Source organism: Bactrocera oleae, chromosome 6 (genome assembly GCF_042242935.1).
Source record: "Bactrocera oleae isolate idBacOlea1 chromosome 6, idBacOlea1, whole genome shotgun sequence".
Classification (NCBI taxonomy): Eukaryota; Metazoa; Arthropoda; class Insecta; order Diptera; family Tephritidae; genus Bactrocera; species Bactrocera oleae.
Window position 1 is genome coordinate 2,433,865 of NC_091540.1, and position 15,846 is coordinate 2,449,710.

The window sequence follows — 15,846 nt, forward strand, 5'->3', positions numbered from 1 at the left end:
AAGCAAAGTGGCAACGCTGAGACCATGCCGCATGCGTTGTGTCATACTTTTTGCCCCTAAAGCGCATATTGATTTTATTAAAGAATTTTGATTTACGGCAAACATAAATTTCTACTTTTTTAAATTTACTTTTACTGTTATTTTGCATAATTTGTCTTGCTACACTCAACAACACGGCGCTGGCGAGTTTGCTGTCGCTCCATTTTTCATACTCATCAGCTGTCAGGCTGCGGCGCGTTGACAGTTTCAACAAAGTTTCGCGCAACGCTTGTTTGTAATTGAATCTTTTTGTTGCTAAATTAATTTTAACTTAACGCTTGGCGTAAATTAAGTTTTTTTTTCACACATATAGTTGATGTGCTATGGTGTTCCATTTTTATTATACCCTAACCACGGTATGTGAAGTTTGCCACGTAGTTTATAGCACACAGCAGAAAACGTCGAAGACCGTAAAAAGTATAAATATCAATAATCAGCCTGACAAGCTGAGTCGATTTTGCCATGTCGGTCTGTCCTTCTCTCAGTTTATGAGCTATCGATCTGAAAATTTTCACACGTCCATTTCTCCTTAAGAAGCTACTATAGCTATAAACTTCTATATTTGAGGAGACATCTTCACAAAATTTTGCATGGGTTATTGCCCCAAGCAACGATAAACTCTGCTAAGAAATTGTTCAGATCGGACTACTATAGCCTATACCTACCTCCAAAACTGATCAAAAATCTAGTTCTTTTATGGAATCGTCTACTTTTGTAAAAGGTATTATAGCTTCAGTTCAACCGAAGTTAATCTTTTTTTTTTCTTTTTGTTTTTTTGTATGCCAGCTTTGCACGCTGTTGCTATTAGCTTAGCGTTTGCCACTAACCTTGTTCATAGCACCTAATATCGCTACAAAAACAATAAAAATGAGCTCATACACTTAGTTGCTAATAAGCTCAGGTTTTCTTTTATTGTAAGCCCTTCATACATCTTGCGGTTTTTATGCATTCTTTCCTTCTTCCTCTCTCCCTCGCATTCTCTCTAAACTTTCTAATTACCCACTTGACTGAGCAATTATTCGCACTCGTTCATTTTGGCACATCATTTGTTTACTGTTGCAATATTTATCTTGCACTCTTCCTTCTAGCTGGGGTCCCGTTGCTTTCTTCTGCCACTGTTTGTTGCATATGTTCTCTAAGCTACTTAATTTTCTTCCCTTCGTTTATTTGTTTGCTGCAAAATTGTGCTCGTCTCTCTCTTCGTCATTGCATCGTTTGCTATTATGTAGTATCTTTATCAATTTGTTTCTTAAACAGTTACTTGGAAATGTTCAGCTGTTTGTATGCGTTACAGCTGAAGATGTCGTTGTACACTTGCTGAGGTTGTCGACACTGCAAGTTGATTGCTGCCGCAGGTGGCAAGGGTTTGTACAACAATGTGGCAAGTTAATTAAATTCTCACAATTATTTGATCTGTTGTACAAGCGCTGTATATTTTTTATAGTAATAAAAAAAAATTCCATGATGTATTTCAAATCGTCGCATAATTACCAAAAGCAAAAAAATATTTTTCTCTCAAGGTAGTCAAAGAGCGTTCTAATACCATTTGATAAATGCTGATGTAGTGCTGCTTTAAATAGATTGTGCTATATGTACTGTGCCATGGTATAGAATGTCTTCAGAGTAGATTTTATAGATACTAGAAATACTTATGGCCATTACTTTTTGAAATCATGGCCGGTTCGGATAGATTTTTGAAGCCAAGCAACATTTTAAACACCTACAAAGTCTCCTTGTATTAAGACCAGCACATAAAAGCATAATTAATCTCTGTGTAAGGTAAAACACAGACGTAAGGTACTTCAATCTCATAAGCTGCATAATGAAAATACGTAGGAGCTCCATTTTCTTCTTCCGGTTCACTACTGTATGGTTGAGCCTCAGGCGAGATCGGCAAGTGCTGATCAGATACTAGCAACTGCGCAAGCGTTTTGCCATTCTGACCTAGGTAAAATCGTAAAAGATATAGTAAGCTCCTCTTCCTCCGCAAAGTTGACCTTTACGTTAAATATTTCTAGGAGTTCTAACTGGTCACTGTTCAATCGAGATTCATGCGGTAAGACTGCCAGTGGAAAAGGCTGTTTGGAAAAGAATAATATCACTTAATACTGCCTTCCCGAATCTCTCGCTTTTGTCAGATGAAGTCCAAAGTAAAATTTATTTCTGTTTTTTTTTTATATACATAAGTAAGATCTTAAGATCATTAGGCCATTATTAATTAATATATACTTCAAAATACTATAAATATTTTCTGCTTTCTACAACAGCTGCTTTTGTATCGGCCAGGGAATTTTTAAATTACGCGAATCTGCGGCAAATGCATCCCAGGCATTTACATATTGCTTTGGTATTTTTTTTTTGTTTTTTGATTTTTTGTTTTGTGGAAGTTCATATATTTAGTTAAGAGCAACGTGGGCGCAGAGTCTCATATTCTGTGGCAATAACAGTTTATGTGTATTTCCACGTTTCAAGCTTACATATATACACCTACAACCGTGCTTTCACTATAACTATACTTCTATGACGCGCAAATTGCTACTTTACGCTTTTGCTCAACCAGAATGCCGAACGCTGATATTAACACAAATTTTCTCTTTGTACGCTGCCGTTAGATGATACTTGCGTATGGCGAACACTCAAGGCCGCATCAAGTGCGTAGATATTGCTAGTTTTTCGTTCGTTCGATTGTGTGTGTGGGAGTGCAATGAATACGCTAGCAATCTCCAATATGTGTGTGTGCGAGTTGCGAAGCGAAAAAACGAGCAAGAATTAAAAGTGGGAAGGCGCCTTTTGCAGCATTTTAAAATTAATATTTTTTATGCATTCTGAGTTATTCTTCAATATGTATTATGTGAACATAAGAACTATTGAGGCCTTGTGCAACGCAGGAACTTTCTGAATGATAGTTGCAGATAATAAGTAAATGACGTTCGAGCCTCGTTAAATCAATTTTAAACTAATTTATAACTAAATTTCAACTGCAAGTCGTGCGTCAAAATAGCAAGTTAAAAATTATGTGAGTGCATAATTCAAATCACTCGAAAGTCTTTTTTCGACTACCGAAAATACTAAAAAATTTTCACCTTCTAGTACAGATGAATCGTGATACTCTCGCTTCAGGTCAATAGTATTTTTTTTCGACTATTCGGTAATAGTATGAGTAATACATGAGATTCGGTAATAGTATAGTATATTGGTCTATATATGAACCGTTTGGTTCTTATTGGCGGTTAAGCTATAAAAATATCGGAAAAAAAGCTTCTAGTATACTAAATTTAAATTGTTAAATTTGGCTGCTAAACTTGTTATTTAGCGGACCCGAAGATCTTTATCTCTTTCCTTATAAAATAAACAAACATGTTTCTCGTAGAAAACTCCGTTTATCAGTTTAATTAAATTTCCCGCCAACCTTAGTTTTCCAAAGACTTTAGCTTTTCTGTGGTAGCAATGATAGCTTTGTAATTCCTGAATTGTAGAGTGGCTCAAATGATAGGTTTTATAAACGGATATTGTGAGTATTAAAAGTTTTGTGATTTAGAAAGTTAAATTACCACAATTTATTGCTTAAAAACAAGCTTTCATATTGTATTTCAAAAGCTTAACCTGAGCTTTTTTTAGATCAAACTTCCAATAAAAGCTTCAAGGTTGACAGCCAGATATTTGATAATATTACTACAGGGGTACTGCTGCTTGAGTACTAGCCCATAATGGAAATATTTGAATACCAGAAAATGCCTTGAATGTGGAATTGCTTAATATTTTCAACATAAAGTTAATGAAATTCGCCAGTAAAAAAATTTCAAGGTAAATAGAAACTTTGGAATTCATGCAATGGGTATGCAAAAACAATAAATGCACGGAATGCGCGCTGAGGAAAGTTGAAACGCTGCATTTTCGTTGGTTTTGCCCTCACCGCCGGCAAACATTGCCGCAAATGCTAATAGAGGCAATTTTTCTTTATGCAACGCTGCACTATTTGTATTGTTGAAAAGAGGGAATAAAAAAGCAAAAATTTTATAGAAAATTTACTGAGAGAAATAGGGCAATAAAAACATTCTCTAAATGATTTTTGAACTGATGTTTGCAAAATTTACTCGCCGTCTGAATTAATTTTATTTAACTTTTGCTAGGCTAGCACATGCGGTCGTTGTGAGGGCGAAAGTAAAAGCAAACCAAAATATTTCTTAGCTCGTTAGAGCTGCTCGTTTGCTGCAATGCCATTAGAAGTAGCGGTGGTGTGTATGGCGCGTGTATTGACGGTCTCCTTTTTGCATCGTGGCTGCCAAATCGCACATCAATGTAAATTTCAAACAACTAAATTAAGGTAAATAACAGGGCCGCTGCCTTTTTTGTGGCGACCGACGTGTTCCCTTTTCACCTCTCCCCCGCCATTCTTTTTTACACGTTTGTTTGCTGGCAGGCCCTTCTGTTTATTTGGCACAACTCGCTGCGTTACAAATGTCTTTGTAATGCCCACATTTTCCGTGTGCAACAAATAATACCTGTTTCACATACCGTGCGCCTCACGCGCCCTCTCAGTCTCAGCCACAGCATAGGCCAGTGCATGCCATTGCTTTCACTTTTTACTCAGTTTCCGCTCTCTGTTGTGCTGTGTTTGTTTATTTAACCAATGAGATTTTAATTAAAACATTACTATTGCGGTTGAAGAAGCAGCGGAGGCAGCGGCGAAAATATAGGCGCGTTTGATGTTTTTCAATTAAGTCTAGGCTGGTGGTTTCTGTGGTTCTTGGCGGAAGAAGTTCAGACAAAAGTTAAATTTAAAGGTAAAACCCAGTTATCACAGTTTAATTTCGACATCTGAAGTGGTTAGATTTCGCATTCTTAATGATGTGCGTAATCTCACAGATGAGTAGCATATTTACTTCCATCTTAAAATTAAATATGTGAAAGTGAGTGAAAGCTTTTAAAGAATTATAGCGTTTCTATGGTATAGTAGTTTAACAGGATTAAGGTGTTTGATTACCTACGCTGTTTTCACAACAGGAGATAATTCCTAACGAAAACAGCATTGAGGAATACCGCATACCAAATCAATGAAACAATGGGTACTGACCAGTTCGCACGTCATAGAAGCACTCTTTTGATTGACCAAGAGCTGAACATTGCACAAAAAACGTTTAGAGCTATTTTGGTAAGGCGAGTTAACACAAAAAGCTGCATCAATCAAACATTCATCTGCGAATCGCTGATATACCTCAACAAAATCGATCCATTTCTGAAGCGGATGATTACTGGTGATGAGAAATGGGTTAGTTATACTGAGCCGGCACAAATGGGGACCCAGCCACCATTGACGGTCAGAAAGGGATTGCTCAGCGTTTGGTAGAATCTACTATGAGTTGTTGCTATACCGGCAAGTGCTTAATTTAGACCTATACTGTCTACAATTACTGTTTAATTTCGTCTCGAATTGACACTGATCAACACATCCTCTATTGAATTCAAAGATTGAAAACAGCGAAATATTGCATTAAGTATTTTAGAATGAAAGTATGTGGATACGTGTGAATGTACTCAAGTGTTGGTTTATTAATTTGTTTAGGAAATTGTATATGGATTCGAAAACTGTAAATAGTTCCAAGGCGTGAAAGAAATATTGATGTGTTTAGCGAAATGTAAACACTGAAATTAAGTGAGGAATTTATTATTGCCATATCTTATTCAATGCTTAGATAGCAATCATGACTTTTGTGTTTTATGCGTTTCAAAAATATCAAATCTTGATGCATTCTTACACGGTTATTTATGTACATGTGTGTGTATTGCTGCGAGTTCCTCAAAGATGGAATAAATATGTTTGAGCTTCGACGCATTTGTTCGTGCGAAAGCTCTACGGCAAGACTTTAACTAATTTAAGGGTTCAACTAATAGGCGAAAAACTGTAATATGAAAAGTTATGTGTGAAAGCTTCGAAGGATAAGAATTTGCAACAACGTTGAAACTCAACCACCTAAGGGCTTTGACAACTTCTTATATATTCTAATAAAAATAAGAAAAGGCTTTTGAAGAAGTGCTTTAGCTAATTCTTTGCCACATTCGAAAGCTCTACAATTGATACTTACTGTGTCAACTTATATGTCATAAAGCATAATATGAAAGCTCTATGAGCTTTGATGGATAAGAACTTACAACCAAGTTGATAACTAATATGTACTACACTATATTAAAATAGAAAATGAAAGGCCATTTAATGTAGTTCGAAAATGCTCAACATAATGACATGAAAACAAGTCAAACCGGGAGTATTCTATTGACACAGAGAGCAGTTTGAACTCATCCATAGCAAATATAATATTTGAGAGGGATGATCACAGAAAAGTAAAAGTGGGAGAGAGAGATAAAGGAGAGTTAGAAGTTGGCTTGGGTGTTATCGATATTGGGCCAGAATCAAACGAACATATGTTTATGTTAAAGTAAACGTAGATAGAGAGAGACACAGGGTGAAAGAGAGAGAGAGAGAAAAAAGAAGAAGAGCTTTATGCAGAAACAGTATATATGTTATTGATAAGTCTTTCTCAGCTTTAGGCCGATTTAATGGCATCTACGTCAATCAAAAACTAGTAACTATTAATTTTTTTTTTTTAATTTTATAACTACACCTACTAACTAATTTATACAGTTATATCAACACCGAGTGCATAAATATTAGCTAGAATTTTATGCTCTTATCTCCTTAAAAATACTAAATGTCCATTGTCATGCGGAAAGTTATTGTCCTCTTTTGTAGAAAGTATAAACATTATTCCCTAGAAAGCTTTACTAAACTCCCTATAACTTAATTTATAGCCACGATTTTGCCTGCGTGTTTTGCTCTTATTTATTCGCTTCTTACCCATAACAAAAACACTTTTATTTATGATCCCTACACACAAACACACACACTCATACACAGAAGGTAAAGTAATATTCATGGCAGGCCTTTGTACACGTTTCAACTACAAACTACCGAATAAGTACCCGAAGGTAAATAGCATGTTTGCGCCAGATAGCCTACATATCTATGTTACACCAGCAGCATTAAAGAAGTACACAACTGTTTATATGTTTGTGTGTGTTTGCGTGCTCAACAAGTGTTGCTTTGGTGTTTGTCGAAAATTGCTAACACATTAACTCGATTTCAATTCTGCTGTATCTGCAAATAAACAAAAGTTAAGCGTTAGTTTATGACTGCTGGGCATGCACCTACCCGAGCGGTGGCAAATTACAATAACTTCGCTGCTATGTTGCGTATGTATTAGTGCGATATGACATTTTTTTTTCTGTGCATGCGTTAGTCAATAACAGGTGTGCTTTCATATATTGAATTTTTTTTGCATGCTAATGCGAATATATGTGTGTACGGTTGTGCTCTTAGATAAGTTGCCTTGTTGTTTTTCTTGTAATATTTGCAGCTTAACTGCGTTGCCGGTGTCACATGCCAAATTGAATAAATATTTATTTAATTTGCCTCATTTTTATTTTTACTTTCTCTTCCTTTGTTGTTTTTATGTCAGTATTTTCCTTATTCGTTTACTTGGTGTGGGAAATAATTTGAATCTGTGTAGTTGGCAGTGCTAGCTTTCATTTGCCTTTAATGTTTTAGGCAAAATTGTTCGGAAAATATTTTATAATACCATTTCATGGCATATTTTATGTAAAACAACTTCATATTTAAAGTAAATATTAAATATTTGCTCCAAATCAAAAAGCTTAAGTTCTTGCCTTCGGCAATTAAACGTCTACTTTGAGCGAGTTCCTCAGTTTTTGCGATATCAATCTGAAACTTTGCACCGATACTTTGCTAACTAAGGGGCTGCTTATTTGACGGAATTAGAAATATCGGCCCACTATAGCATATAGCTGTCATACAAACTTAACAATTGGAGTAAAGTGATTATATGGAAAGCTTTTTTTTAATTGCTGAAATATCTTCATGGAATTTGGCATGGTTTATTATTTAGGGTAATGGTGCAATTCCGAAGAAACTATTTCGAGCGGATCACTATAGCATTAAGCTGATGTACAAACTTAACGATAACAGTTCTTATAAGAAATCTTTATGTCTGTGAAGTTTAGTATTACTAAAAATTGTTGCCAGGCGCAAGAAGAGCTCGCAAAATGTTTGTCTGTCACTCAGTCGGCCATTTCAAAATGTTTAAAAACAGCTTCCCCAAGTCCTGAATATAATCTTCGAATATTTTATTTCAAGGAATTGTAAATTAACTATAGAGCTTCACAATATTAATTACATACATTGTAAATATTTATTTTAATTCCAAAAACAATACTTCCAATTAAGTATTTAAACAACTTAACGTTACATTATAACCATTCATATAATTTCCCTTCACTCTAAACTGCCAATTACCATAAGTGAATAGTATAAAACAATAAATGTAATTGAAAACCTAACAAGAGATTTGCCATTATTTCAATTATCATAAAATAAACAAATAAAGCTTATCAACGCACCACAATCGTGCTAAGGACAATGCCATTTACAGTAAAATAATTAACTGTGAGTCTGTGCGAAAATGAGGTCAAAACTATTGACATTATTGAGAAAATTAGAAAATTGCATTAGCAAGTGGCGAAAGCAAAAATACGTGCATATATTGTATATGAATATATATTAGGTTGGATCAAAAAAAAAGAAACGGTACTCTTAAAAATTGGTTAATAGATACCGCTAAGAAAGTTTCTCCAAGTATGAGCTCTTAATTGCAATGGGAAGGTTCTCCGCTCTACAATTTTCTATTTTTTTCTTATTATCAGATAGAGAAATTCATATCACACTTCCAGCTATTGAAACATTTTTTATTTAGTAGATTTAATAGAAAGTTTAATGCTTTTAAAAATAGGTCTAGTTCAAGTTTTTCGTAGACCTAACCGTTATAAAAATGTTAACGGTTGAAGTTTGACTATTTTAGGGCAAATTTGTGTTTTTTCTTTTGAATTTTATAACACAATAAATACAAAATATATAATTTTTTTACAAGACTATGAACTCTGTAACTTAAAATGATTCACACCTGGAGAGACTTTCTTAGAGGCATCTATGAACCAATTTTTCAGAGTACCAAGCGAAAATAGAACAAGATTTTTTTGTTTGACCCACCCTAATATACATAGATATATACATATATATTATAGGCGAGTTACTAAATGTGTGTTAAATATTTGCGCACAAACAATTAACATGTGCAACGACATAGCAGCTTTACATTCAACACGCATTTAATAAATAATTATCTAATCATATTGTTATCTACTCGTGAGTGCTGTTGGGGAATACAAAGTTACATCGTGGCGATGGTATATAATGAAATGATGGCAAGTACTAAATTAAATGTCAATAAGTGAGCAGCACATATACATATATACATGCGTAAACACTTCAGGTATGCACTAGTACAGACTTATATGTTATACGAGGGTTGCCATTGGTTTTTATGCTTTTGAAGACGTCCCTTTTGGACTGACCTTATCTAATAAATGTTTCAGCGTGTTTATATAAACACTTGTGTTTTGTTGGTATTTTTAGAATGGTTTGGAAAAGTTCATAACAGAAACGAAACAAATTTATACCGTGAACATATTTTTGCAACTAATATACACATTTTTCTATTTTCTTTAACAAGATAATATTAGCATTATCTTAAAGGTCCCTTCCAAAATCCGTAAAATTTGTAAAAACTACAGCATTGCATAAAAAGAGTGAGCACGTCATGAAACCTGAGAGCATCATACCTATTTTTCAGAATTATCTGGTTTCAAAAAATAATGTAATCCTACTGGAATCCAATAAACTAATAAAAAAAATAAAAAAATAAGAAAATGGTATTATAGTCAGTTTGATTGCCAGCTATATGCTAAAGTAGTCCGATTTAAAAAATATATTCGAACATTAAAGCATTGCTTGAATTAATAATCCATACTAAATTTCATGAGAATATCTTATTAAATAAAAAGCTTTCCTTATAAACCCCTTATTTTTATTGTTCAGTTTATATAGTAGCTATATGCTATATTGATTGGGTATCGGGTGCCCTGACAAATATGCAGCTTCTTGTAGAAAAAAGGCCGTGTGCAAAATTTCAACCCGATCTCACAACAAGCGGTGGTCAACTCTTGAAAATTGTTCAAACATTAACTCGGAATATATACTTGTATGTTCTCCCAAATAATCGCGACACACACAATCTAGTTTATCTACTTTCAAAAACTACTAATCAATACTGTGACAATATTTACCTAAATGTTTATGCTTCCCCGATATCACATTGAAGTGAGCGATTAACGGCAATTTGATTGCAATTTTTTTCTCATTTACATCCCCAAATGTCAATAGACGAGAACGATTAGTAGTAAGTCAAATAGAAAGTGGCTCATAAATAAGTGTTATCAGCGCGAACAGAACAAGATAAACAAGCTAGCAATAATAAAAACAGCAGGAACAAAAAAGTACATAACAACATTTGCATACAAATTTGAATGCAGGAATATGCGGGTAAGATATACCATGTATTACATTAGGCTGGGCAATATATATGGGAGGTATAACTTTAAATCAGGCTTTCTTAATCTCAATTTTAATATTCTAATTCTCCAACAGAAGATAGCTGACTTACATTTCAACTTAAAGTTCATTTTTATTTGATAAGATATCTTCACTGAGATCTAATATGGTTTAATAGGAAACCAACGGCACATTCCCGGAACAAATTCTTCAGTTCTGACGGTTATAGCATATAGCTGCAAGCTGAGTGGTCACAATAAAGTCTCCCTAGCATATAGCTTATAATAGTTTGTGCATCTAACGGTATTAAATAAAGCTAATCGCAATAGATATATGTGTTTATAAATTATCAGAATGATGAACAAGTGACTATTGATAGCCGAAATGGGCTCATTGCCACGCCCACAAAACGCCAATAATCGTAAATGTATAAAAAGCCATAACTAAGCTTCACAATAAGATACAATAGGCGTGGCACTCCAATTACTGTATTGTACATATCTCCTAAACCATTTAAGCTATAATAATAATCAAATTTTAACCAGAAAAAGTCTCTTTGGCATGCCTTTGCACCTGGCAGGAAAAAGGTTGAGTTCCGATTATAGCCCCGCCCACTCACCATATAACGGTTTTTTTAAAAACTACTGAATAAGCGATAAACCAATAACTAAATATGCAAGAGAGCCTTTTGGAAGCCAATGTCAAATTTGAAAAATGGCCGTGGCATCGACCACATTTAAGTTAAAACCCATACCTCTGGACCTGCATGACCGATTTCCATAAAGTTCAGTAGGAAATATTCTGCTGACTTTCCTACATTACATTGCGAAAATTGGCGAAATCAGACAGGTCTATTTCCCATATAAGAACATTTCGAACTCCATCCGACTCTTTCACTTACCAGTACAAATCCAAAAGCACTGTAATATAATACTGGGGTTAAACTTCATAGCACAGGCAAAATGCAATACATCTTTTGCTGCTTCGTTACACTGCTGAAGGTATACTAACTCGTAACTGTCGAATTACAGCGCCAAAAACACTGACACATATTTTACAAACATATTACAGTAACAACAGTTATACTGCCCAACAGTCATAAGCATTAGTAGGCAGCAGGGACACAAGCACATATTGATAATTTCACACTTGAATGGAGAGCAAGTAACAAAATTGGCACCATACAAAATCTGCTGACGTCACAGCTACCTTTATGCTATTTCGGCAACCTCATTATCTCCTTTACATACATTAAAATACAGTAGTGACTTGTAAATTTGAAAGCTGTCACATCAACTACTAAATCGTTTTGACAGCCGCGCTGACAGCAACTAATATGGTATGCCAAATTCAAAGAAAAATGCCCAAAACACAAGCTGAATAGCGCAACTCACTGCGCATATACACATAAGACAACCGCACACTGAAAGACACACTCAAGCGGCAACGAAGATAACATTGTTATCCATTAAACTGCTCAACTAAAAGCAACCAGGTAAAGGCGTAGCATTTGGTAGGCAGCATAGCGAGGCTACCAGGAGGTGTACGTGATTAATTTCTCGTCATAAAGCTGACATAACAATAAGCAGAAATGGTTGGCAGAGGCAAACAGTGGAAGCTAATGGTTGATTTCTGTTAGGTAAAAAGCAGCGTACTTACCGTTTGAAGTCTGTTTGTGGCTTGCTGTTGTTGTGTAAAGCAGCACAAGTTGATTGCTGGAATACGGTGTTGAGCAGCTACAGGCTGTACGCAACTACCTAGCGGTATATGTGCAAACGTTGTACTGCGGGCGGTGGCGTATGCGCAACTTTTGGCTTTTGCCTATTGATTTCTGCTTTTTGCGGTTCACTGCGTTGCTACTTGTTTTATGTTGTTTGTTATTTGTTTTTGGTTAAGTTTGATATTTTTTTGGCGTTTTCTATTTATTTACACGGTTCAGGTTGTATTTTTAGTTTTTTTTTATGTTTTTCTTGATCAGAAAGCAAATTTGCTTAGCCTTTTAATGCAATCAGTTTTGTACTACCATCGTAAGCGCTGCATTAAAGAAAGTAGCGTGAGTGCGTTTTCGGTTTCTACTACATAGCTTCTAATAACTTTGCATTATTACATAATTTTTTATTACTTTATGACGATTACATTTATTCGTATAGTAGAAATTTTGCAAAATTTCCATTAGTATATGAAAAAAAGTTGGCTCCCTGCTTAAGTTTTGGTTTCTGCATAATTAAATGCTTTGCATGTTCTCGATATTCGTTTCTTTTTTAAAATAATTTGCTCAAAATAATTTTACTATATTTTATTAAACATATTTTATGTTTACTTTGCTCTCCAGCCTTTTTTTTTTTTGTGCTTAAATATGTTCAAATACTGCAATTTATCTAGATAAGCTATTTTTTTTATGACAACATGGCGTATGAGTACCTTTTGCAAGATTATTTGCTATGTAAACAAAAAATTGTATGCTTTAAGCAAAGACCGACAATGCTAATGCAACATGTGACATTTATTTGTTCTGTACTGTGGATCCAGTGACTAAAACGTAAAGTTTTGGCATTTTAATAATTTTTTTGATTTTGACAGGATTTTGACTTATAGCTAGCTGAACTCAATAGAAACTCAATGAGTAGCTTATTTTATTCTATGTATATTTTCTGTCATTGTTAACTTCTGTTACCAGTAAATTTTAAAAAATGTATAAGCTACCGCTTCCTTCGAAATATCAAATTTGAGTTTTAAGCTCGAAATTGGAACATGAAGCTAAATAAAATTTTTAAGATATTTTATTCTAACGAAAGTAAATTAAACAATTAAAATTGGAAACAAGTTTTATAAATTTACCACTTAAGAATTACTTTTACTGTTATATTATGTTTCTTTTGCCATTTTTACCTTGCAAAATACACAATGTTTTGTTTCTTATCTACTGAATTGTAGTTATTTATACAGGGAATTTGTTAATCTTACTGATTTTGTTTAAAAAAAATTTAAATATTTTATAGAATTTAATAATACTTATAAGAATCAATGCTTTTGAAAAAGGCTGCCATGACGTATAAGTAACATTTGTCAACTGCAGATTAGCTTTAACTGAAAATTTTCGCAAACTGAAATGCTACTAGCCTTAAGTCGTTTTTAAACTAAAATATCACGAAAATACATCAATGCATCAATAACTAAAAGCCAATGAAAGGCGCTTGACTTAATATTTCGCCATATAAAATATATGTGTAAAGCATTAAATGCTTACATTTTCTATAAAAAAAAAACAATATAGCAAATACATAATATAACAAGGGTGCGTTAAATTCATTAAATTAGCTAAATTAAAAGCTAAAATCGGGGTGTTGCCATGGCGTATGAGTAACCAGCAGAGTAATTAAGTGAAGTCTCGCCTGCAATTTGATTGCTTTTAATAGCTTAAAAATGTGTGTTTGGTAATTTTGTTTAAAAAAAATGTTTCAAATGAAAGCTATGCATGTTGCTGTCACCGAAGCCGCAAATACAATGCGGTTATGAGGTTTGAATAAGCTAGCTAGACTGGAGGCCTTACGTGGTTTGTGTAGCTTTGCAGCTAGTTTGAAGCGGAAAATATGATTTTTGTTTGGTACTTATTGCAAAAAATAGCAAAATCAAATGAACTGAGCTTTCATACATTACCATGCAGCAACACAGAATTTTTGCGGCATTTTTATGAATGCTCAGTATATTTGTTGTTTTAATTTAAGTGCGTATAATTTCTAAAGCAATGATTTTATGAAAAAAACAATAGGAATTTATTTGTGAAGCGTAAAACTTTTTACTAAAATACTTTTCTTTTAAAGCTGTAGGTTTACTCCTTTAGAGCGAAATGTCAAGAAATTTCATGTTTAAATTAAAAAGTTTAAATTAAAAATTAAGAGCTTGTTTATGTTGGACAAATTTTTTAGGGCAAAGACTCATACTTTAGAGAGCTGTCTGTAAAAAAAACGAACTTTGCAACTAGCGAAGTCCCTAATGTATATAGTGGCTTTAAACTTACATGATTACATACGTGTTTGTATTAAAAAATAAATATCTTATGAACAATTTTTGGCATTTAATTTTAGTTTATACTGATTAATATAATATTAATATGTATTTAGTTTATACTGATAATAATGCACAAAAATTCAAAGTTAACCACATTTTGTGTAAAATTTTGTTATTTTTTTTAGAAATACTTCACAGTAACGTAACAAAATCCATATTTTAGCGTCTCAATTGACAAATGTCACCAACTAAATAATACTGTCAGCTGTAATCAACCGGTTGACTAATTATAATTTTTGCTATATGCTTTTTGCCAAAACGAGATTCAGCTTGATACAGACTTGTCATTAATATGCATATTAATTAAGCGCTATGAGTATACATATTTTATTATTATTGTACTCCATCGCAAATTTCAACTTATTATATGTGAATATTACCGTTAGTGTCATACGATGTAACGTGTGCAACACAAAAAATAGCTTTTCAATGCTGCTGTCATGTTATATCAGCAATGTAGCTTATTAAAGCAGCACATCAAAGACAACTGAGATTACCAAACGAGCGCAACGTGCCACATGCCTTATGCTACACACACGTAGAATGCTTGCATGCATTTGGAAGTATACATTTTTTCTCAGAATATTATTTTTACACATTTAATTTAACATTTTTTTGTAACCATTTTTTAGACAAAGTAATTCGCGAACAAGCAATAAATTATTTTCATTATTTTTATTGTATCTCTATTACACAAATGTGGTGAAATGTGTTACAGACTTTCGTAAACTATAGGCGCACGCAGAATTTTATTATCCGCACATGTTTTTGGACACGTTTGCAACGTTTTGTTGACAGCGCACGACTGACAAGCGTCTAGCCATCGCACTGGCCGACAACATGTATGGCATACAGCAAGCGCTGCCTTTATTTTTATTGCATATAAACACGCATGCAGGCAGTAGATGTGAAAAAAAAAACGCTAGCGCTGGCGGTGATGTTGACGCTGAACTCAACGTTTGGCGCTCACGCTGCGGCGCAGAAGTTATATGGATATGTTAAAAAAATCTGTTGGCCAAGCGACAGGCAGAACAAAGCAGCGTTAGCAGCAGTAGGAAAACTCATAACATTTTACATTCACAGCATTATAAGTAGCAACTGCAGAGACAGGAATGGCAATAGCAGCAGTTGCGCAGCTGCTCGCATACAAACACTCGTTCGGCAACACGAACTGGAAAATGTTGCAACGAAAAATTAAAAAAAGAAAATTTAACTTCCAA

At 34.1% G+C, this 15,846-nt stretch overlaps 1 protein-coding gene across 2 annotated transcripts in view; it reads right to left on the reverse strand.

Annotated features, from left to right (window-relative positions):
* Positions 1-15,446, reverse strand: part of LOC106624239 (somatostatin receptor type 2) — a 35,034-nt gene extending 19,588 nt beyond the window's left edge. The window contains exons 1-2 of one of the 2 annotated variants that reach the window (XM_070111451.1): positions 15,007-15,446; positions 12,218-12,592 (exon numbers count right to left, since the gene is read on the reverse strand). The gene's annotated coding sequence lies outside the window, so the exon portion shown is untranslated. Of the gene's footprint in view, positions 1-12,217; positions 13,251-15,006 lie in introns of those variants that run through there. The other variant, XM_036358451.2, reaches the window with a different exon arrangement.
* Between the last annotated feature and the right edge of the window lie 400 nt (positions 15,447-15,846).